General features: G+C 38.7%; 1 protein-coding gene across 12 annotated transcripts in view; it reads right to left on the reverse strand.

The window, feature by feature from the left end:
• Positions 1-25,668, reverse strand: part of LOC128942722 (poly(rC)-binding protein 3-like) — a 495,488-nt gene that overhangs the window by 203,542 nt on the left and 266,278 nt on the right. The gene's annotated exons all lie outside the window — the stretch shown is intronic.

Here is a 25,668-nt window from a genome sequence, read left to right on the forward strand (position 1 = left end):
CTGATCTCCTGAGCTGATCAGCTCAGCTATTCTGCATTGCTCTGGTGTTAATTTACAGGGTGGCTTTTCTCATTCAAGCCACATTAACTTAAGGGGCATTAGCTTGAGTGTATGCAATTTAAATTAATTCTTTAGTAAGAACAAGTTCCATCAAGTAGCTTTTATCATAACCTTATAACCCTTTTTCTAGTACTTCCTTATCAGTGTTTCATTTTAAAATGAGAGCTTTGTCCCTATTCCTAATGGAGTGCTGCACTGGGAAAAACAACCAAACATTTGCCAGGTATTTTAGCATGCTGAACTTGCTGCTGCCACCTACATCAGAATAGTCACAACAGAGTCATTTTTATTTCACTTGTGGTTCTATGAGCTTTGACCCCCAGGTTTTGTCATTTTTACCAGTAGGACCCATTATCATGAGTGCTTTTTGCTAGCCAGTGTAAATCCTTGGCAGCCAGTCCCCTCAGCCTGACTGAAGCAATCAATCTGCCAGAAAATCACAGCAGTATCATGTGCTATGAATATTTTATAGTTTACTTATTTTAATTGCCCAAGCACTGAGGTCCTTCTGGTCACGCCTGTTAGGATATTTTGTCCCCTATGAAAAGCAGACTGAAAAGCAGGTCAAACCCCAGAATATTATAATTTGGTTAAAGAAATATGTCAAGGACTAAGAAACAGATGAATGACCTTCTCCAGTGCCATCAAAGCACTTTCATGACACCTAACCTCCTTTCACCCTGCCCACACATCTGTCAGGTGCTTTGCAAACACACTCTGAGTCTGGAGCCATGCAGTGACCATTTCATTGGTCTGTACAGTGGGTTCTATGGTACATGCTGAAGTGGAAGGCTGATAATCAACCTCTGCTTCAAAGTGAGATGCTTTTAGGTCCAAAGACAATCTCCCCTCAGGAGAAATGCTAAACGTAATAAAAATTTACTGTAGCAGCTTCTTTTAGGATTTTTGCATCACAGGATCTGATTTACATACCAGCCTCTGGAACACCAGACAACTTCAATACACTTACTGAAAATGTAAATGTGAAGGTTGTCCTGCACTGGATTTTCCTGCATTCAGGTTATCTGAATAACCTGAAATTCCTGTGCTATATCACAGTTCCAAATTCAAAATGTTCTATGCAGCTGAAAAAGTTATGTTCCTCTCCCTTCCTGGTGAGGTTGATATAGATACCAAACATATATGGAGCATGGATGTATCATAAAGATTCTCAGGAAAAATTTAAAGAATTCTACTACAGTAGGGCATCCTGCAGAAGGCAAGCAGAAGCACAGTGCATTAGGGACACTAGGGACAAGAGCAATGCTCAAGGAAGAGACAAAAAACTGTCTTGTCTACCACAACAGGGAAATGAACTTGATTCTGGTCCTCTTCTCCTAAGACAGGCTATATAGAACTGGAGAAATCTAAGTGGCTTTGTTTCAGCACTGCGTCTGGGCTTACTGTTTAAAGACAAAACACCTTCACAGGTATACTGGAGTTATACCTCTATATAATGGAGGTATATAGATATAAATAGATAGTTCCAGCAGGAAGCACATGATGTCTGCAGCATGTACTGCTGTGGTAATTCAGCAGGTGCTTAGACATTCACACAAACCCATCTTTCTGTGCAGGCCGTCCTGCTATTCCACAGGCTGCGATAAGAGCTGCTGGGTGGAGGTCTGCTTTGGATATATAGCAGTGCTCCAAGCACCAAAAGCAGTTGGGAGTCCTGTTATGAACCTCTGGAATTTGGCATTGTGGTAAAATAAGATTATGGCCCGCAGATTCAGAACAGACATGATATTCCTGCCAGAAACAGGAAACAACGACTGCGGCAGCATTCATGTTCAAGAACAGGCAGTTCTCAGCTGTCATGCAAATTGAAAATTGGCAGGAATCCTGGAAACAGAACGTTTGCTAATCATTTCTGTCCAGGTCTAACCATATTTAGCACAGAAAGTAGTTTACCAGATTCATTAGCATATTACATCATACACTATCTGTCTCTCTACACCTCATTTTCTGCTGGGGTTCATCATTAGAAATTAGAAAAAGCAGAACAGAATAAAGAAGCCATTACAATTCAATGAATCCCATGAAACTATCACTGGAGAAGTAGCCTAAAGCAGAAATGCCATGTATTAGGTTTATTACATATGGTGGTTTATGCTTTTAATGGATTTCCTGTAAAGACTTTGACTTGGCAAATTCATGATGAAAATAAAGCTGCATATAATGTTTTGCATTTTTTTGCTGATTCTTCTGCTGGTGAATGACTTTTGATATGTAATGAAGTAATAAACCAAGGCTATTTCTTAGATATGTTAGTTACTGTCAGCTGCTTTTCTAGAATAAAGATGTCATCAGAAAGTTCCCTACCTGATTCCCCTATGATAAGGATTCTTGTAAGCACATATAAAGGGAAAATATGCTCCTTTTCCTAAATAAATCCATTACTATGCTTTAGCAGCTGTTGAAATGATTTGAGAAGTTTAGTGCAAACCTGAACTGGCACTTATATATACACCCAGAACAATCTGTTGAGGCACTAAGGTTGTGTGTCTATAACATGTTCCCTACTTTACTGAAATAGATTTAGGATTGTTTAAGCACATTTACCTTAAAGTGAAGTGAAGTGAAAGCCCTTGGCCACATCTAGAATGTAGGTCATACTATTTTTTTCTAGGAAAATCTTTTACACAATCTTCTTTTCAGGAGAAAAATGCCATCTTGGATAAAGCATTGAAAGCTTGTTTTTCCTTTCAACAACAGGAAGCCAGTGATATATTTGGCTTGGTGGAGGAAGGTGCAGGCCCCATTAGCCTCACATGACTGTATGAGTAATACTGTGCTGAGATAAGACCAAGGAGGAACTGCTATCAGTCAAAATCTGTGAGAAAAGCTGCTACTGATAAGAACTGTTTAAGTAACTTCATTTCTCCGGAACTTCCAGGTCAATCTGTTGACCTGGAAATTCTGGACCTGGATAAGCTGCCCCTTCTCCAGGCATACATAAGGAATGAACATTTTTTCACTGCCTTGGCTGAACAAACTGGTAGGCTATCTCTGCAGAGAGACTAAGTCACACCACCCAGCACAAACCTGCATGAAATCACTCTTCTGCCATTTTTCATTAGAAATAATACCCAAAAAATGCCAGGTAATTGTCATTTCCAGTTTATAGCACAGAACGTCTTAGAGTCCTAAAAAATATTTACATCAAAATGTTCTGTTATCAGCAGACCATCACTATGAGCAAGAAGAGTCACAGCAGCATCACTATCGTGGATACTGCCTATGTCCTTGTAAATCAAATCAGAACTTCAGCTTAAGCAGCTTGCTCTAGAGGTAGCAAATTAAACAAATATGTTGAGGATGCTACTTTAGTGACAGTGTCTGTACTTGCTAGAGGAGCTACAAATGTGAGAGAGCATTACTGTAAGATTTTCAAGTGTGGCCAATGGGGACATCTGCCTACAAGCAACACAAATCACACCACATTTTATTTCATTACTATACAAAGCTTCTACATTACAATACTCAGCTTCTACACATGGGACATATCTGATAACAAAGATATTTTGCTTTTGAGATGTGCTTCATGTTTACTAAAATACTCCATCACTCTGTTATTCTTCCCTAAAAAAACCCACATCTTGTTGCTTCAAACCAAGTTTCTTACTTTTAAGTCAATCTTAAGTGAGCAACCACGCTATTCTCTGATTTTGCTCTGAATGGGAAAACAAGACTGAGTGTCAAAGAATCACTGCTGTCCTTATGGCAAATGGACAGATGTACAGACAATGACTGAGATCTCTACTGTCCCTAATTGAACAGAGTAAATAAAGTAGATTAAGAGAGGAGTGGACTAAAACTTTTGCATATTTGGTATACAGGTCTTGATTTTCTCTAAATGACATTTAGTTACTGAGAGTTAGTACTGTACATCAAACTGAACATGACATGATAATTATCAGTTAGATTAGGCAGACTCTGCTGTGGGCACTGGGCATCTGAAAGGGAACCTGAAGCAGGGAATGTGGGACATGAGGAATACAAAAGCCAAACCAGCCTTGAATTTCCAGGCCTGGTGTTTCTTCCACTGTCCCTGAATACTGGGTGGTGTTCAGTGCTATGGACAGCTAGATGCTCAAAGACAGGTGCTCTCTCACCTATGATTAAAAAAGCCACATAGTACTTTTTGCTTCTGAAATCTGCTTTCAGCTGATTTCAGACTGAAGGCTGTGTATTGTCCCCATGATGAACTGCACCCTTGAGTAGGGTTTGAGACCTGATTTTGTGTTTGTTTAAGTGGAAGCAGTGGACTGCAAACATGTCTGTCCTTTCCTTCAGCAAAGGAACAGCAAAACCTTCATTAATCAAATACAATAAACGTTAAACACAGACTCTATTAACTCAGAGTAAATGAGCTATATGATTACAGTCAACCTGGAGGTCAAGCCCAAGGGGATTTGTCAGAGTCCACTTCATACCAGGCCACCCTTCTGCCCTTCTGCCACACCCTTTCCCCTCCCCAAAGAAAGCGCAGAAAGAAACAGGCACAGACCAAAGAAAAGCCAGAATATGAAGTCCAGGGGTAATTAATCTTGATTTTGGTGAACTACCTTCTGTCTGGAGGCTTGAGGGAGTAGAGGAATTCACCCTCATATGAATAAATAACTTTTTCCTCACATGTGTAATGCATCCCCACATTTACAGAAAAAGAAGCATAAGAACATAGTAAAAACAACTGTAAATTTTCCAAAACATAATTACTTACAGAAATTACATACTTAGTTACAGAAATTCCTTTAATACATTTGCTAGCAAACTTGTATGAAATAATATGCATATTCACAAATGCAATGAGTACATTTCTCACATTTAATTAGCATGGCAGAATTTCTGCACCAATAATTTATCTGTGAAAATTATGTTAAAGATTTTGCAGATGATATGAAGACATTATAGTAAGAAACACGTAGCAAAAAAAATGAACTAATTACATAATGAACCTTGAAAAATCAAGTTCTCACTTGGTATGTCAGTGGTGGTATATCAGATATCTACATCAGCAGCACCCAAAAGCAGTAATCTGCTCTATAAACATTGGTGATTACACTTAATAACTAGGTCTTAATTTTGCTGAACTGACTCTCTAGGATTAGGTGTCTTCCGACGCCTCCAGTGCTTGGAATGATTCATTTATGTCAAACCAGGACAGGTAGCTCCCTACAGCACATATTTGTTTTTTAAAAGTGTACTCCAAACAATCCATACTGCAAGTCTTCCTTGCTCTTCCTTAGCCTATAGGCAGCTTTTAATGTCTATATATGTCTATATCTCCTTTATCCCAGCATGCGTGGGAGTAAATAATTTTCTAATACTCAGTGGAAATTGGGGGAATCTCTGCCCACATGTACATGCTGCATGCCTGAGATCACAAGGGCTGACCCACCTTAACCTGTTGTGCACACCAGCAAAAGCAGCTCTCTGGAGCAAAACACTTGTTACTGGAGATCCCACATCTGCAATTTTCCCAATTTGCAGCTTTTCACTGCAGAGTATCCCTGATCTGATTCCACTAGCTGAATACTTGTTTTCAGCTGGAACATACTACAAACACCTCTGGAGAAATTCTTACAACTTTGTTTCCTTCTAAAAGAAAGCGTCTCATATATTTTGAGACAGCTCTGCACCACAAACCAAAGAACAGAGATAGTTGTGTAGGGATAGTGTGGGGATAGTTGGGAGTGTTTGCAATGAAAAATGCCCTTCTAATTTGAACTAAAAGGTTAATGTAGACATATCCCATCTCACCAAACCATGCTTGTGCTACAGGGTGAAATTCTCTTTCCTCCACCTCATTTTTCTCTTTCCTCCATCACACTTTTCAGGAAAGCTGAGGAGTTACAGTGCCAGGGAAGTTTAAATGCAATCACCAATCTTCAGCAAATGAAAATATATCACTTCCATGTGTAGCTGCCTCTCCCACAAAACCATGGTCAGAAAGTTATGGGCTTTTTCTATGTGGCCTTCCACAGAGGCAAAACCCTATGCTAATCCAGGATGATGTGAGACAAGGTTTCTAAACATGTGTGTTCTGCACAACTGTTTACTTGCAATATACACTCAATGGTAAAGATGATTTTCTTTCTATTAGTCATGACTAGTTTGTGGGTCAAGGTCAAACAAATTTCGAACAGATGTTTGCATGTGCTTTTGCCTCCTTACTCTGATTGCAGGCTGGTTTACACCAGGGCAAAGACTGGAGGGCCTGCTGGAAGCTCCAGCAGATGCTTGGGTCTGTGAAGCAGACATGCCTCACAGGTGCAGATAGCTTGCAGCCAGTGTGAAAAAGAATCAGTGCTCTCTCTGACTGTGCATATTTTAATTTGATTTAATAGTATTTTAAATCTAGGAATTATTTTTAAAATTATATATTCACACAACTGTTCACAAATAGAATAGCAAGACCTTCTCCATGGGAGAACAAGGAAAACTATGAAAAAAAATCAATGAAAAATTTGATGTCCCTTCATGGAATTAGCATTGAAAGAGGTAAAGCAGTTTGTGATTGATTTTATGTGGCTTAAACTGTACTGAGTAGAGCTTTGGAATGAGATTCTACGTGAATTTAAGGTGTTTTAAGTTACATAAATTGATCACTGTAAATACTTCATGGAATATGGAGATGGGAAGGACTCAGTGCTCTCATTCACCTTATATCAGCGTTCCCAAATCTAATGTCCTTATTATTCACCAAGCTGCCTTCAAAGAAAACATGTGCAAAAATAAACTATCTCTACACATCAGAATGAATTCACAATAGACAGAGGACAGCAATATCATACCACACCACTGCCACAGAGCTCCAGTTCTGGCCTAGTTCTGACCCTCTAGGAAGACACAGGAAATGGATCTAAGAGCAAAATAACTGAGAAGGAGTGCGCCTCCACAAGGAGCATGTTTTGCTTTCCAATTTCTCTCTATCCAGATGTTGTTCTGAAAGTGACAAACACTTGTCTTCCTGTCCCTTCCAGAAAGAATAATCACTGTCGTATTATCATTTTGCTGCACAGGCATCAGTCTTTTTTTCTTTTAAATGATCTTAATAAACAGTAGAATTCATTTAAATCAACATCAATTGCTCCTAATCTGCACTTGGTGCTGTTATGTCTGTTTTCAGCCTAGAAAGAAGAGTTTTTCTTCAAGTTTGTTTGTGTTTTGTTGATCAGATGAAAGATGCTTACTTTCCTCTGTCTCATCTTGCCTCCCTTGTACTTGTAAAGGACATTTCCTCATCTCTGTAACAGCTCCAGCCTTCAGCTGCTTCCTCAGCATTCAAATAGTTATTGATTTCTATCTATAGCTGCTTGCCAGTATTACACATAAAAACATACCAGTAAAAGAGAACCATAAGACGCTGAACTGAAAACCTGCAGCAGAAGTAAATTAGGAAAAATTCAGAGAGTGATCTAAGGAATTTCAACATACTTATATTTTTACTTCTTGCTTCTTCACTGTCTGCAGTAGCCCCTTACAAAATTCTTCATTCACACCCTAGAAAAATCCTATGCATGGTTCTCAAGGAGATTTACTAAGTGCATGCCTGAAGTTTGGAAAGGCAGAGTCACAACTGTATGTTGCCTTTGAATGTTTTATCTCTTCCTGATACTGATAATAAATAGATTTGCATAAAATTTGAAGCTTTTAAAATGTGCTTTTTTATTTTGAAGTGCTTTCTTTCTACTTTTTCTACTTTCTCAGTAAAATTAGGAGCTCCTTGGAAATGCCAAACCCTCCTTTTGGCATGCCTATTATGCTCTTTAAAACAGCTTTAATGCCTGTTTAAGAAAAGTATAGGGAAATAACAAAAAATGGAGTGCTGTGAGTGTAACCTCACCACTGTTCAAAGTGCTTAAGCCATCAATATGATCTGAAGTGTAGCACATTCTTGAAGCATTTTTTGCCATTGCTCATTCTATTTAAAAAAGCACAGGATATGTACAGAAATTAATGTTATGCTGTGCAGCCAACATTTGTAGAAAAATTAGAGAATCTGGCATGCCTTGATTTATTGTCCAGTGTCATGGATTGACATAATCCGGGTCTCTAAACAGTCTAGAGCAAGAGACAAGCATCTATTTCAGAAATAAAACAATAACTCCCTAAAATTTACCCTCTTCTCTTCTCTTATTTCATCCCCATTAAGTCCGAAAGAGAATGCCAAACAGGAAAAAGAAAAACAATATGAGCGTGTGTTACCTAGCTGGGATTCCTTACCTAAATGCAATTTCCTCATGGACTCTCTCAGTCTTCAACCTGAGTGCTTGTGCTATTTTCAAAAATTATTATCTTTTAATGAAAAAGAGCCAAAGCACTACAGTCATGCAATGGGAAATCCCACTGTGCAGGTGTTTATAAACAAAAAGACCATTTTGGCACTGAAGGCTTTATGACTGCTCCCATTGTTCTAATTCACTGAACGCTTAAACTTTATTATGCAGCTGGCTTTATAGAGCTTCTGACTCACCACTGCTCTTCTTACTTCTTGGCAACCATTTAAAGAGTAAAGCTTGACCCTTAATCACATGTGGGAAAACAAGGACCTGCAGAGTGAGTGTCTGAAAATAATGTGTTTCCAGAAGTTCAGAGACACAATCCATTAGGGCTCAGCGCTGAGAAGCAGCAGGGACTGTTAGAGCAGCTGCTCTAAAGAGATAAGGTAAAGATATAAAACAAAGATAAGCCCAGAGGCACATTCTAGGGCTGATGGGCAGCTGCAGGAACAGAAGACAACAGTGATGGCAAGAGAAGAAACCAAAGATGGGAAGACAAACTAAGAAAAGAGGTGATGAAGAAAGGGGCTGAAGACAAGGTAGAGAAGAAGCAGCTGTGAAGCTGTGTGAGTGATCTGAGGAAAAGTGATGGAAAAGCAGATGCAACATGATTGAGGCTGAGTGGAATCAAATTCTGATGGAGGTAAGCACAGCCCCTCTCAAAGAATGCACAGGATCTTGGTGATAACTGGACCATACTGAAAAGATGTATCAGATCTCTGAACCTAAAGTAGTTCTGGAAGACAGCGATGGAAAGAGTGCAAAAGGACTTGTGATGTATCAAATCTATTATATCTGTAGATCTAGCAGATCTGAGAATTATTGAGCCATGCCACCATGATTTCCAAAGCAGCTATCATGACAAGAAAGAATGGAATGGGTGCCTTTGAACTCCTCAATTTTTCAGAAAGCTATCTGATCAAAACTACCAAAAACTATGCCACTGCAGTCAAGGCAAGTCTCAATCCCAAGCTCAAAGTGAGCCATTCTGTGCCATTGTCAGCCTCTTCCAGACTGTAGAGTAGGATTTTAAAAGGATGAACAGTTCTGCCTCCTAGAAACTCATAAGAAAGCAGTGTAAACTCTTTGTTTCCTGAAATGCTGCTTCCTGCTTTTCATTTTCACTGTGGTAGTGCCTCAGTGTTATTTTACTGTAATAAAGACTAAAAATCATATGCTACTGATTTGTACGGGAGAGAAGACCATACCTGAAGTAGGTGTGACAAGGTCACCAAAACAGAATGTGGCAGGAACTGCAGATTTAACAGCTGTATGGTCAGAATTTTGCAAGACAGCAAAGCTCTTCATTCTCTAAGTTAGACTTAGTGTTGAATTCAAATCCATTTTACACCTGCAGTTTCAGAAGCCATAGCAAGGTTTTATCTGCTACTTATAATTTGATTTACATAGCAAACATGTGCTAAAGATTACTGAAAAGGTTTCTCGCATTGATAACCTTAGTGAAAATAATATCCAGGGAGCAAACCAGAATTTTACAATGCAGACTCACATGGATGATAGAATTTCTTTTAATGTACTTAACCAAAGTAAAGCTTGGCAGTAGTCCCCTGCCAGAATAAAACTTTATCGCATGAAAGCTGCCCACGTAGCTGAATAGATGGAAATCTTTCATACTGGTTAAATAATATATGCAGCTTCATGCAGAGCAATAAAGTGACTATCATCAGAATTTCATATTGACAATGGAGAAAAAAGGAAGTAATGGGCCTCATTTATTCCTAGTATGGTTTTATTATCTACAGTAAGGTTATAGCTTACAATATAGTTTGGAGGCTGCAGTATGTCAGCTTTAGTTTGACTTCTCCTTTTCCGACTATCTGGGCTTTGATTTGATAACCCATTATAATTTCGTGTACTCAAAAGGATTGCCTTACAGGTCCTGAGGTCCAAGAGGTAAAGTAACATCAGGAACTATCGAGTCAGAGGGATCTTTGTATTGGCTTTGAGTTCACATAGAGGTGTTAGCACTGTGCTCTATTAGATCAGGCAGTTCAGATTAAGTTTATTCACATTCAACCCTCACAAAAGTTGAGTAGGGAGACCCACAACACACAGAGGCTTTGTCTCTGAATAAAATACTCTGTGAAGAAAAATGCACCCTCCTACCTTATTAAGCTAAGTGTCATGCACAGAGTAAGAAAACTATAATAAGATAAGCTTTACTATACCAACTGGTGGGTGCCTACAAAAATGGAACTAGATATTTCAGCTGGTACCTGATAGACTATCAGCCATTCATGCCTTCCCAACAAACACTAAAAGATATATGAAAGGAAGAATTTCCCACTTGAAAATTTTGTCTTTTGAAAAGAGTAGTGCTTTGGTTTTGATTCTTAACTTCTTTTATTTCATTGCTGCAAGCCTCTCCAGCTTCATAAAGTGTCTGTTATCCTAGGCAAGAATACAGACAAAAGGTGCATGCCGAGATTGATGTCTGAAAGGATCATGAATACTGGCAAAATGTTCATTTCAGAATGTCCCCATTTTCATCATGGAGAAAATGGAAGATAATCTTGAATTTCTGCATGAGGTGAAGATAAAATTAGGGATCTCTGCTTCCAAGCAAGCAGTGAAGGAAAAACAATCACAACATCTTGGATGCACATGGCTGGTATCTAGATGGCTCTGAAAGAATAGGATGTACTGCAGCCAGGATTTGCAAACACATTGGCATAAATCCCCCTTCTGATTTTTCCACAAAACAGAAACAATACAAAGTGGCATCACAAGCTCTTCTACAGTGCCTGTTATGTTAATTCTTGAATACCCCTCAATCCTTCTCTCTAAACACTTGCCATCTGTACTAACCCCATCCTGGTGGCACATACGTGGGATATTCCAGGAGTGCACACAGTGCTGAAATAAGGTTTCTTTGGATAACAGCTGTGCTATACAGCTCTCTCTGAGTCTGATCACAGCTGAAATGCATTCAAATGGAGAAGGATGCCTTAGTTCAAGGTTTAGCTCCTCTGGTGTAATCTTTGGTATAGATGTCCCTGTAGTTTAATGGTTTATTTTATCTTGCATTAACATGTAAGCCAGTAGCCATAAAAATATCTATAACAATGGAAGCAGTAACATAAAACTAGTTGTCATTTGGCTCCATGAAACTAAATAAAGGGTGATCAGACAGTTCTGAAAGAATCACAGTAGGAGACAGCAAAGCCCAGAATCATCAACTGAAACACATCTGAATAATTTTTGGATTGCGTTGCATTGTAGCAGGCGAGGATCTATTACACAGATTTATTGGTTCACATTTACCCCGATATAACTCAGTTAAAACGAATGGTGGAGCAGAAGGAATAGTTTTAATATATTATGTACTAAAATTTTTTATAGCTTTGCTGAGTGAATAAATTATGATAGATAGGTTTTGTTGTCTGCTATTGCACTTATTTTCTGCATTGTATATTTGTATTCACAGCAAACATACTGAATGTGTTTTAAGAGAAAGCAATCATAGAGTTGCACACTAAGTTATATATCCAGTGTGAAAATTAAAACAAAAACAAACATATCCCAAAGGATATAAATGTTTAGTCATGATCTTATAAGCAAAAGAAACAAATTGACCAATGTTTCCAAACAGAGAATATGATCTCCTGCAGTGTTCCCACAGACTTATTCTGTGGGATTAAAGTGCTGAGGTTTAAGATATTACATTCTTGGACATTCACCCTCTTAGCAATTACTGTCTTCACAGCAAGGACAGCAGAAACAGCATGACAAAAAAGGCAATGGCTCTCTGGATGCTGGAGTTCACAAGTTCAGTGAATTAGTTTAAACTACACTCAGTCTTTTGGATTTAGCTGCAGCATTTGACCAGTTCCTCAGCAGGATGCTGAGGAGCACAGAATTCCCTTCTGCCACTCCCCCACGTACCTGCCGATCTCTCTTGGCTCAGGCTGTGGACACCTGGAAGCAGTAATGTCCTTACTGCTGTAGCTTAATCCAGCTCAGACCATCCCTCTGAAGCCTAAGGGCTCTGAAAACTTCCCCAGAGGAGGAATAAAGGGTTTTACAACACATTTATATTGTTTGCTCTCACAGTACATACAGCTGAACTTTAACGATCTCCAACCCAAAAAAAGTTTAAGCATCTAAATTTAGAGAGTTCATGGAGCTTAGACAAGGTGTGAGACACTCTGAAGATCCCTTAGGCAATAACATTTTGCAGAGATTAGATAAAAATCTTAATACTTCTCTGCTCTCCTTACCAAGGAATTAATCCCAAAAGAATAGTGGCAAGGTTTTCTTTTACCACAGGCCACTGGGATCTTGCACTAACTCAACACTCAACATGTTGGCAGAAACTGTACATATTTTGATTTGAAGCCAAATCTTATACCCAAATAAAGTAATCTGGCTCACTGCTTTGCTCCACTACAGAGAAGCCCACTCCTTGTGGCTCCACAGGGTGAGAGAGACAGTGAGAAACTCCCTTTCACTTCCACAGGAAGAAAAGTAGGGACATAGCTATGGTATGTTCACTGATGTAGTTTACCACAGGGGGTCCTGTAGTACTGCACAACCATGTGACTTTTATTGCACAGGGCAGACAAATGCTAGCTGTTAAAATATGATTTCAAAAGTATTACTAATTAAGCAGGTAATGAAAATTTGCTCAGAGCAATTCTCCTTTGCCACAGCTAAGAATTCAACCCCTCCTGCTTTCAGTCCAATCGAGAGAGGGATGATATTTTTTTTCTTAAAGTGAATTTAATAGTTCATTGCACTAGATTAAAACAGACAATATCATCAGTAGTACTGTATTTTCATATGTAAAGCTCCTGTGCTCAGATAACCACACACATCTCTGAAAGCACTACTCCTTAAAATACACTTTGCACCCTGGGATAACAAAAATACAAAGGTAAGGAAGGTGAAGGTGGGGGAGAGGGGACAGACAATGGAGGGACTCCAAGGAAAAATTTTTCTTCCTTTTTTTACTCACACACATATACAACCCACTCTGCTGCTGGATGACATTCTGCTTTTCAAGCAGATAACCTGCAGGTTAGACACATACAAACACAGGTTGTTATTATTGTTTGAGCTGCAGTATACTCAGGAATGGACTTGCACCCTAGTGTGCTGACTGGATTACTAACAGAATTTATTCTTTTGAAAATGTTTCTGTCCCAGTAGACCTTCACAGTCCTGTAAAATTACAGAAAGGTCAAATCTTGATAGTAAATTGAACCCAACTCTTTTCTGGTTTCAAGTCACTTGGAGTGTTTTATATTACACCCTTGGGTTCTCTGTAGTTTCTTTCAGTCACAAAAGCATTTGGCAATCTCATTAAACAGTTCAGAAAAATTCAAAATGCAGGAGCATAAATTAGTTTAGATACTCTCAACCTTTAGAGAGAGAAGCAAGAAGAGGGGAGAAAGAGGTAACATGAATGTGAAATGGGGGACAAAGTAAAAGGACTAAGAATATTTTACTGCTAAACTTTTTCCAGGCATCCAAGTAAGAAGGAAGAAATAATGGAAATTTCATTGATGGAAATCATCTTCTTGAGCAAAATTTGCCACCTTACCTATAGGTGCAAGGAATAGATCCAAGGTAGGTTGGACTGCTGCATCAAAGCCTGTGTTTATCTTTCTCCTGGTGAATAGTATGTGCTAAACTTGTCAGCCATGTATGCCCCCCATGAAATATGTTCCTGACAGATGCACAGGAAGGCAGAGAACGTTCTCAAAGGTGAGACTGTGATGCAGAGGAAGAGATAATGAAAAGGATTTTTTCTCCAGAAAACATAAAAATGCTCAAAAGGCACGAATAACAAATTCTGACACTCCCAGATGCCAGGATTACATTGACATGGGGAAGTGATTGCTTCATTTTTTCAGTTATGAGCTTGAACATTTAGATTCTCTATGTTTTTGATATGGTTGAGATCAATCTATTGAAATTCCACTAGCCTTCACATACATCCTCCATAACACTGATTTTATTAATCCTATCTTGTATTTAAAAAGAAGTCTCACTAATGAGTCCCTCTTGAAGTAGGAGTCCCATTTTGGAGTAAATTGCAAAAATAACAGATAGCTGTCACTAAAGGAAGAATTTTTAACACAAAAAGACAGACAAATGAAGAATAATTGCTCCCACAGGCACAGAGAGATGAAGAATTGACTGCCATTGGAAAAAAGATTTGGAAAAACATGGGTCTTGGTGAGTCATGCTTTTCTCATTCCAGCTCCATGGCCAAAACAGCATGTCTTATTTTTCTTATAATCAGATAAGTAAGCAAACCAGCTCCTTTTAACCACCTTTTCTTACAAGGTAAATGCTCATCTGGAAGTTTCCATCTCATTTCATCTCCCTACATCCCATATCTGAGCAGTGGCAAGTATGAAAAAATCATAGAATTTTCTGGATTGGAAAAGATCTAATTCCAAGCCCCTTGCCTATGGCATGTTCTCTCCTTATCTCCCTTTTTTTCATTTATCTTGTTGAGGTACATTTCTCTGAAACCAACAATGTGTTTTGTACCTTTTGAAGAAAAGTGAAAAAGTCACCCATCTTTACTATAAGCTCAGAGTTACAAGTGATATTGGCCACCACTAATACAGAAGAAAGAAAGATGCATGAATGTTGCCCCATCTTGGCTGCTTTTGATATTTGAATGTTGAAGATGCTACAGAGATGATTCAGTTCATATCTGTTAGTGAAATAGAGATATTAATAATATTTCAAAGCAAGTTCCAAACCCAGAAAAGTGAGGGAAACCAATCTGATACAATGCACTGGAGTGTCTCTCCTGTGGCTCTGGATGTCACAGGAGCAGCAGCTCATTACCAGTATCATAGCAGGAAAGTCTACAGAAGAGGATCACAAAGGAAGGAAAAATTTTTTTACAACTGTAAACCAAAGCATAAAGACATGGCATGACAACATGTTTCTAAACCACTCAGAATGCTTGGTTTGCACACACAGAGCATATCTGAGATTAGCAGCCTCTCCCTGGATTTGTTACGGAGATCAAAGACTTGTAAATCCAAACACAGAGCTTTGAAAAACAGGTTGGTGGATGTGATGACATGGCACTTCAAATTCAGGCCAGGAGCCTTGACCTTGGCCCACCTGATCTGCAGGTATGGATAGCTTCTCTTAAACTCTGCTGATAGTATCAGGTCCTTTGGATCCAAACAACAGTGGCAGAGTTAGACAAACACACACAGATGCACATGCAGTGGGTGTTTGAACAATAATTTACAGGTGACTGATGAGCAGCACTCATCAGAGTGAGTGAGTGATAGAAAACTATCTTGTGACTACTACCTTCTTTAGTGCTTCACCTGAGAGACCACTGGCTGAGTTAAGAGAGGCAGCAATTACTCAGCCAGCAGTGGGAAAAGTGGGAAGGAAAGGAAAGGGCAGTGTAACTACTTCATTGAGGACATGAAGAGGTTGGGCAGAGGACTTCTGTGTTACACTGTGCTGGCCTTTTCAAGGATTAGTGACAACTCTGAGTGTCATTAGTTTTCCTAAGAGCAATAGAAAAACATCTCACCAATATCTGCACAGTTACAAATAGGTTAGGCTTGGCTGGGGTCTAACAGTCAGCACCAATGTATGTAGCACAGTTGTTGGGCACTAGATTGCTTCAGCACTCAGCTGATAATTTGTCAGATGGGACCCCAGAAGTGAGGTCAGTCTGGAAACAAGGATGTTCAAACCTCACTGCTGTCAAAATTGTAAGGTTTTGCTTCCTATCTCTCCTCCCCTGCTTTCACCTGCTATTCCACAGCCAGTCTCAAGACTTCTCTCCTTTCCTTGGACTCTGCCTGTCTACCTTCCCTTTGCTGAGTGAATTTCCTGACAGGTCAGAGAAATAAAGCATTTCCAGGAGAGGCTGACCAGGCACTAGAGCTGGCCCAAGGTACTGAGCAGAACTGTGTTACCAGGACAGCCAGGGGAGATGATGGGAAGAGGTACAATCACATCCTTTCTCAGTGGCTGTGGGAAGTTGTTAGATCAGCTCAAGGCTTATTTCTGCTCACACCTTCAAATATGCTCCCATTTCAATGTAAGGGTTTGACTTGTCTCACTGAGTTGACCCTGTTTGAGGGCTCCAGAGCAGGTGATGCCTGGTTTTAAGCAGGTGGGAAAAGAGAGCTAGCAATCCATGTGTCTGGGCATGAATTTAACATGCAGTATAAAGAAATGTACCCTATTCTAGCAGGGACTAGAGATACATGCAGAGCTAATGGGAGAAATTCAGACTACATATGTATACCTGTACAAGAAACTGATCATATATATTTGTACAAGGACTGATCAAGAAGTGGAAGAAAGAGATGAATGTGTAAAGGAAAATAGCAAAGAGAAAAGCATTACAACAGTGTAAATACACACAAAGGGGAAAGTAGAAAGAACATCTGAAAACTAACCTTTGTGTACCATGAAGCTTTTCCCACCAAAGTAAACTTTCAGGTGCTAATGCCTTGCCCTCCTCCTTCCCATAACAGCACCAGCAGTGTGATGAACCTAAACATTGACTCATCCAGTTGAAAAGTGAGGCCACTCCCTTCTTTAATTTCAGCTGGATCCCTCCCTGAATCTAACAGACCACATGGTATTGTAATCAATTGTACTTAGATGAGTTCAGAGCACCAATCACCCCGCTACCCAGCACAACCCTGCAACACATCCACAGCACCAAACTGTGCCCTCTGTCCTGGACTCCATAACACAGGTCTTTGAGTCCAGAAGAGCTGGCCTGTTATGGAGTAGTGGCTCTCTGCCTTGTTAACACTTGCCACTGCCTCATTAAGAGATAAGGAGAAAGTTGCATTTAATTCTTTTGCTTTTCATTTTCATTCAGAGCAAACTGTTTGAATTAGGAAACTGAAGCCAAAGGATGAAATGGAAAGCAGTACATAGGCATGGTGTGCTTACACAGCTGTCTACTCTAGGAAATAAGGAGAAAACTGATGTCCTCCACAATCTTATCATCTTCTACTTACCTACATGTCAATAACTGAATCCCTTTAAGGCCACAGAGACTTGGAATAAGCAAGGCTAGAGAAAAAAAAAAAAGAAAAAAATATGCAAATATAAAAGGCTAACATTTCACTGGTTTTGTGAAACAGGTCTTAAATAAGTACCTTTTACAAGACTTACTGGAATCTTTAATGACTACAGTTAAGAGAGATACTGTTCTTGCAAGGGGTATTTTGAGAGACAGGTAGTTACAGTGTACAGGAGGTATCTGAGCCAGTGGTCCAGAACCACAGACTGAAGGACACCATCTCCCTTCATGTAAAACACAGCTTCAGCATCTGGCTCCTGATGGCAGCTCATTTACAGAGCAGTAGCTCTGATGTCATAATTACAACATTAACAGGTAGCAAGCTGTTAAAATGTAGGATTAAAATAAGTGTGGCTGATACCTAAGGATTATTTCTCAGATGAAATACAAGGGAGAAATATTCATGTTTCAGTAATTACAGTGACATTGTATGAATAGCTTTCCTCAATTAATTACATACATTCTGAACCAAATAAAGCCTTAATGTGGCTGATGACAGCAAAGCTGAATATGGTCTTATTTTTGCCTAAGGAATAATGGTTCTGTTCACATACTTGGCACTTCTGAAAGGAAGATGAATTCTGGCAAGCAGATCTGTTTTCCTTAACAGATGTTTCAAAATATGGTAATGAGGTGTGGGTTTCCTAGGCTGTCAGCTGGAATTCAGTAAGCAGGAAACAGGACAAAATGGATCTGACGCAATTAGTCTTTTCACTTTAAACCTTTAAAGAGTATGTTAGATTTTATATTAATTTTACAAAACACTGCTTGCAATGAATTATGTAATACTACATGCACCTCTGCTAATGCAATTTACCCTGAACCTTTCCTTCACCAAGTCACTAATTCATAACTATGTGTGACAGACATCATGTCAATTTGAAGAGTTTCACAGTGGCTCTGGCATCCAGAATACTACCCTCAAAAAAAAAAAAAAAAAAAAGAAAAAGAAAAAAAAACCACCAAAAAACTAAAAAATCAGAAGAAGCACGTTTTCTGTGACATATTCAAACTCCAGTTTGAAAAATGCAACACATTTTTAGATAGCAAACAAAATTCATACTGAACTCTAATCTTAAGTAATTTCTTAAACACAGCTTTATCTTCATACTGATGAAAGCTGTACTAATGAAGGACCAGCTAGAATTACATGTCTAGCAGAGAGATGAAAGAGAATTACTCTCTTCATTAAAAGCTGAATCACGTTTAAATTTTCCACTTGCAGTAGTTGACAAACTCTGCTTTCCTGCATTTTTCTAGAATAACTCTCATGTGCATCCCAGTACAAAGAAGCAAACTATATCATGAGAGGGGATAGATTAATTGTTCACATACGTACAAAATAAACAAAACCTTCAACTTCCAGCATTATTACTAATGTGAGTAACAAATTTGTGTGCCAGATGTTATATGTTGGGCATCATGAAGACTGGTCTTTGGTCAGGAGTTAAAATACTCCACACTGAATCCTGACAACACAGAAAGAAGAGCACCAGTAATTTTTAGCCAGTGTGCCTTGTTAGAAAGACAACAACATTGGTAGCTGTATCAATAACATTATCACTGGCAGAACTCATGGCTTTGCCAGTCACTAGGGCTACATGATGATTCTTCTTACAAAGCCATGAAGAGAAAGGAAAATAAATAATGGGGTTGTTATTTCCTGACAGTCTGGATTTCCTGTACACGATCACATCACCCAATTTCAGACACAACTGCTCAGACATTTCCATGAAAGAAGTTAAAGAGCCCAATGTTCTGCAATTTCGGACAATTCAGGTGATTGTTCCCTGAGAAATTGCAGCACCTCATGCACTGAAAGAGTAAGTTGCAATTTGGAAGATTGGTGAGTAAGATCTTGTGTCAGAAATATGCTCCTTATTCTTATGCAAATGATCCCAAAGTTGGCCAAACTATGAAAATGGGAACTACTGTTAGGAAAATGCTTATGCACTTAGAGGAGGTTTCTCAGAGCTGGATAAAATGCCTGGAGCTCTTGTTCTTGCTAGGAAAGCTCCATTTGTTCCCTGTCCCTCTCTATGACTGAACTTACCACCAATCACCTGCCTGGCAGAACTCACACTGTTCCACCAGGGAGAGAGAGAGGGATAAACATCCTTCATCCCCTTGGGCTGCAGCAGTGCAGGACAGTGTAATTGAGGACTCCACCTCTTCATCTCCCTCCCCAAATGCCAGTTGTGTTGCACAGCAGAAAGTGAATCCAAATTTCTGATTTTTTCTACTTTTCTGCTAGCTTGATGAGAGACTGTGATAGGAGGAGAACAGTGACTGGGGCTTAGAAAAAGACTAGGACTAATTTCTCTGATAGCCTTTGTCTAGTTAATTCCCACTTGTAAAGTGAAAATGTGTGTTCTTCACTATATTTAGGATCTATTATGAAGATAAATCTGATGAAGAATTTGAGGTCACCAGATGAAAACTATATTAATAAGTAAAACATGTTCTAGCAGACATGTGAGTTCTATGGTGAATATGACTTCAGTGGAGTAGTGTTTATTTCTATGCTAAAAAAAAATATTTTGCTTTCATTTTGCTTTTTTACTGACTCTATAAAAGCAAGTGTATGTGCACATGTGTACCTAAAGACAGAGGGGGATAACATATATCATAAATTTAATTCTAATAAAAAACGTTGATGTCAAGCTAGTAGTTTCCCTCAGACTCCCATGAATCAATTCCTTCTACTCCCCATAGAGTTATACTTGCCCTTATAAGAAGAATTTGAAAGACAGTGGCAAAACAGGTTGGTTTTTTCCTCTGCTGCTTTTATAAAAACCAGTAAAATGCAGCTGTATATATATATAATGGCTATTGTGTATAAGCAATACACAATAGCCATTTGCTGCTGAGGCATTCCTGTATTGACCTGGAACAAGCAAATAACCAAGCTTATGTCTTAAGTTTGCTGTCCACAATAAATAATGGATAACTGTAAAATACACTGATATATGCCTCATAAGCAGCTCTTTATTTTCTCTGAGTGCTTTAAAAACTATTATGTTAGTATTATTGCTAATGGCAGAGCTTATATAAACTGTTTTTGCATCAGTTTTTGCCACATGTTCATACCTCACAGCCACTCTCTTTTTCAGATATGTTAAATTGTTAATCCCGACCCAGTTTTGGTTAGATAATTTCCCATGCACAACACCTCAAGCAAGCACAAGGCATTACCTACAATGACATCAGAACAGAGCATGGGGAGGCTAAACTAGTACACATTTCAATTCTATCACATATGCAGGGGTCCTTCTCAAGGGAGAGAGTTCTTAGAAAAAGTGTCTCATATTTCAGTGAGAATAAAAATATGCTTTTTGGACCTCATAGTGCACCATCTCCTGCTATCATCACAACATTTATGTTGAGCAGAACTGCAAAGCCTTCGTGAAGAAACCAGAAGAAAGCTGGGGTTTTTATCACCTCCTTAAACAGCAGTCCATTCACTAACAAAACTTGTTCACATTTCACAGTTACCTAGCATTAAAAACCAATAAAATAAAAGTAAAGCCCCTTGACTTGATCAGTTTCAACAGTTACCATCACAAGACAAACCACAGCAGGACTTGCTTAAGATCTGAAATCAAGAAATGCTGAAGGCATTAAGAATTCACACTGGTGTCACCTTTTGTTTGCTATCCCCATCCATAATTTACACATTCATCAACCTGGTTTTGCTTCTGTGGCAGCTGCAAGTTCATGAAAACACTGGAATTAGTTGACCCTGTGGTTCAAAGGCATTTATTTTTACAGGGGTTTTACTACCATTCTGGAGTTTCACTTACACTGCCGCACTCCCCTCTTCACCATCGTGAGGTTTGCAGTCCAAATATCTACTTTCACATGCTCTCACCTCAAGCTTTCCCAGCCACAATCTTTCCTTGACCATTTTAGCAATAATTAATTAAAAAACTCTCAGGAGTTTCCTGCACTTGATGATCTGTGATATTTGAGACTACGGACAGCTTGTTCCATGCTGCCCCAGCTATCACAGAGCAGCCTCCTGATGCCTAGCTCAGTGCAGAGTGGGAACTGAATCCAGATTATTTACAAAAAGTGTTTGATTTCCATCACTAATGCCACATCACAAACATCTTACATTCAGTTTTGTTGATTAATGAACAAGGATTCATAGAAGTGTCACTACCTTGTACCTTGTTTTAGACAAAAAATCTGTTTGCCTCTGCCTGTCCTCAGCCTTTCCGCACATCACCACTGGTCCCTGCTGTGTAAAGCAGCAGTCCTCAGTGCTCTGTGTCCCAAGGTGTGAAAGAGATGGTTCTTGTCATTCTTTCCCCAGCTGAAAGTGAGATATGATCCCTGTATTAGCACCCTACCCTTGCAGACAGCCACCCTGCACCACTAACAGTGGTGCTCTCTCAATGTTATTGCAAATTTCCAGCTAACTGCCAGTGGCCATTCCAGTGCCAGAATTCCCATGCTATCACACAGATTTGGTAACAGTCACAGCAGTCAGCACCTGGTCTGCAGGGTTGTCTACTCAGTGCCTTTATGTCATATTACAGCACTGCCACTTCCTTTTTCCTAGGGAAGGGTGAACATCCTGACTCTATGCTCTCTTCTAAAATTCACTCCTTTCTTCCAGGTGAATTTTGATTTTTGGCAGTTCTCAGGGACATGTCTCACACCTGTTGTCATTTCCTTTGGTTCAGTGGCAACTGTGACCCAGTATTTCTTGTCTTATATATGGTGTGTGCCATGCAAGTGCACACAACCCAGACTTTAATATCACAAGGAAAGCAAGTGTAATTCTCAAGTTCACATACTCATTGTTTTCTACAGCAAACAGAAACCATCCCCATTCCACAGCTGAATTTGGCAAAAGATTTAACCATGGCAGCACAGTAGATAAGGAGACTTCTACCATAATTCTGAAATCTAAAGTTTAAAACATGATTTAAAATTAATTATTTTGTTGTTCTCATCTGCAACTCTGCTAAAGACTTCCTTGACAGTGGCCATAAATATTACAGGGAGTTCAGTCAGATCGTTCATTTCTGATTTCATATGTGGATTGAAACAACCAGATTTTCATACAGAAAGAATATTTTATTTAAATTGCTACTTTATTCCTGTATGTAGGACAGAAAAAGAAAATTGGAAGCTTGGTTTCCATGTTTGGCCAAGAGGGAACTCAGGTGCAATGAGAAATGAGAGCAAACGTACAGTCCTTCTTTAAAGTTATGATTCTTGCTATGTACAATAAGATCTGACACAGGTATCGTCCAGTACTGATTGTCAGTGATAACCTGCTTTGTTTTTTTAAAAAATCAATTAAAAATTTAGTTTCAAATAACTTGACACTGAAATGAATCAAAAAACATTGCAAAACATGCTGCCAACACTTTCCTACAGTGGATTAAATAACATCTGATATATGCTTTTCATTAACTTATCATCTTCCCAGCACAAAGGAGTCCCCAGCTCAGAAACAGTTTTTCTTGCTTTAGATAATAATAATACATTAGGCATGGAATTCAATATTTTTTCATTAGCAAAAGTGGCGCCAAAGACATGTGTCTATATCTGGAGCTGAGAATGATAAGACTGTGATCATTCTCACTTCTTAAGAAAGATCAGCCAAGAACTGTTTTCTTCCAAATTCTATTTCATCCATTTCAAAAACTTCACCCATATTGCCAAACAATGTTACTCAACCAGCGATTTAGAAGATTTTGGAAATGGGTCCAAATACTAATCAAAAACACCTTTTGCTTTTAATCAAAGATTTAAAAACATGGAATGTACATTCTCATTCATTACAAATAAACAAATAGAAACAGGGAAATAAAAATAACGTAAACGACTTATATTTTTCTTTTTTGGTTTTAAATTTAGATAAATATTGCAAGTAATACACTGTTAATCTGTTGTTTTCAAAAAAATTCTGTGGCTCTTGTATTTGTTCATGATAGGGCAAGTTACCTACTTTGATTTCAAAGGAGTGAGAAATTGCATCACAAAGAAACAATAAGATACACAGTTTGAAATAGGTTCTTGTCCTAGGATGGAGCATCCCAAATGCCTCCAGGGCATCAATGCAAGAGAAAATGATTGTAATTTTGAATTTGATTTCAAATTCTCAGCAAAGCTAGTAGAAGGCACAGTTTTAATTTGCACTTGGCATAGCTTGTACCATTGAAGAATCAAATCGAAGCCCTATGTTCTATTTATTGATTTTCAAGAGTTTGGATTTTTGTTCTAGTCTGAATTGCAATGCTGAAATAGATATTGAATTGCCACAAGCTAGTCAAAAGAGGAATCACGTAATCAGATCACTTGTTATCTATATATGTTCAATGAAAAGAACAAGGGAAAAAACATGCTGGTTGGTTGGTTTTTTTTTTGTGAGACTACACAAAAGAGAAACTAATTCCTACAGGGAATTTTCATAACTAGATTTATTCTGAAGATTAATTTCTTTAGATGAAGTGACACAAAAATTGGTAGCAAAAATTTAAATTTAAGCTTATGGTTGCCCAGTGCATATTTAAGCCCCCTCAATTCACAACTTGCCTGATTCAGTATCCTCAGCCTTTTATTGATTGAAAGGGCCCAGAAAACTTCTCATTGCTCAGTCATTCTTCTATGGTCTCCTACTGTGATTCTTAGTAGAAATGCTTCCCCAAACCCAGCAGAATGAAAAGCAACCATAAGAAAAGCAAATTTTAAGGAAAATTCCTTCCTGTCATTAATGGTGTGGTAGTGGGATTGTTCAGAAATTGAGAAGTTCTTATCAGGGCTTGAACTGAAAGAAGAGGATGGGTGTGTTTGACCATCACAGCAGAGGAGCTGCAAGTCCTTGCTGGGCTCTTCTAGAGGTAGAATTGCCTGTCAGCCGAATGACATGTTGCATGTTCATCCAGTCATGCCCACCAGGCTGCTGGTGCTGCACTAGGAAGGAACTTTCATTGTCCTTTCCAAGCCCAGGTCCATGAACACTGCACCAATCAGAGCACATAAATCACTGTCTTGAGTAAAACTGACCCAATTCCACAATTCTTGTTCTCTGAAGTACACTCATTGACATTGTTATTCCATTGAAACCCTAACTTTTCCGTCATAGACAAAAAATGAAAATAGTAAGAATTTAGCTGAGATGAAAAGGGGAATATCCTGTGAAATAAAGTGACAGGACTTATGGCCAGCAGAGAAATTTATTAATGAGCAACAAGCTGAATGCATGACTTCTATGTCTTTGAAAGATACATAAACACACACATGCTGATGAAATATAAGAGCCCTAGTCTACAATCTTAATTCAGTTTTCAGCCTATAACAACCTGTATTCCTCAATATCTTATTTTTTAACAGCTACCAGTGTAGACTCAAATATGAGAAAATAATGCATTTTGAATACTTACATTCAGCAAGACAGTCAGGAGTGACAATGCTCTCAGCAAGACGGAATCACAGTCATTACATGGTGAATGCATCTGTCATCCTGACATCTAGCTACACTTAATTACTTATATCTTTATGGGATGGTCCAGAAATATCCCATCTCATCCAAACTACTCACATTTTCTCAGAGTGAGCCCGTACTATTACTATGTGAGAAATATAAAAAAATGACAGCATGAGAAGCATTGCTGTTAGAGGATGTTACTTGTGGTATGGGTTCATTATATCTCATGGTCTGTTAATTCAAGTGACTCTTCATACATTTAAAAGTAAGAAGAGACAATCTGAAGCTATGTCCAAATAGCTGTATTTTGAGTTGAACTAACCAATAAGCAGAATTTCTGTTCAGTAACAACACAAGGTTTTGAGATAGAATCCCACACCATTTTAATTGAAAGAAGAGCTGCAATAACTCATTTCAGAAACACCAAGGTGTGTTGGTGTGGTTATTTTTTCTCTTTCATTCATGAATGGGATGGGACTGCTGGGGTACATTCCTTGAGCTTTAATTGCAGTATCAGACTCATTACATGGTTGAGACAATAGAAAGACGGCAAAGCTCAGCCAGCAGCAGCCAAAGATTTCTTTGTTACAGAGCACTTTAAAAACTTCTGAGCCAATAGCATATTGCTAAAGCTTACAGAAAATTGTTTTAGCCAATCACTAAAAGCACACATACACCTGCTTCACACAAAGCTTGCTTGTCTTCTTTCTATTCCCAGTACATAATACTCCATTATTAAGCTTAAAACCTACTACTATTTTGCTAAGCATATTTTCCTGCAGTCTTAAGGTCTATCTTAGCCAAGC

The sequence above is a fragment of the Melozone crissalis genome, unplaced genomic scaffold (genome assembly GCF_028551555.1).
Source record: "Melozone crissalis strain CALT ecotype California unplaced genomic scaffold, PUWL_Pcris_2 ptg000042l_1, whole genome shotgun sequence".
Lineage (NCBI taxonomy): Eukaryota > Metazoa > Chordata > Aves > Passeriformes > Passerellidae > Melozone > Melozone crissalis.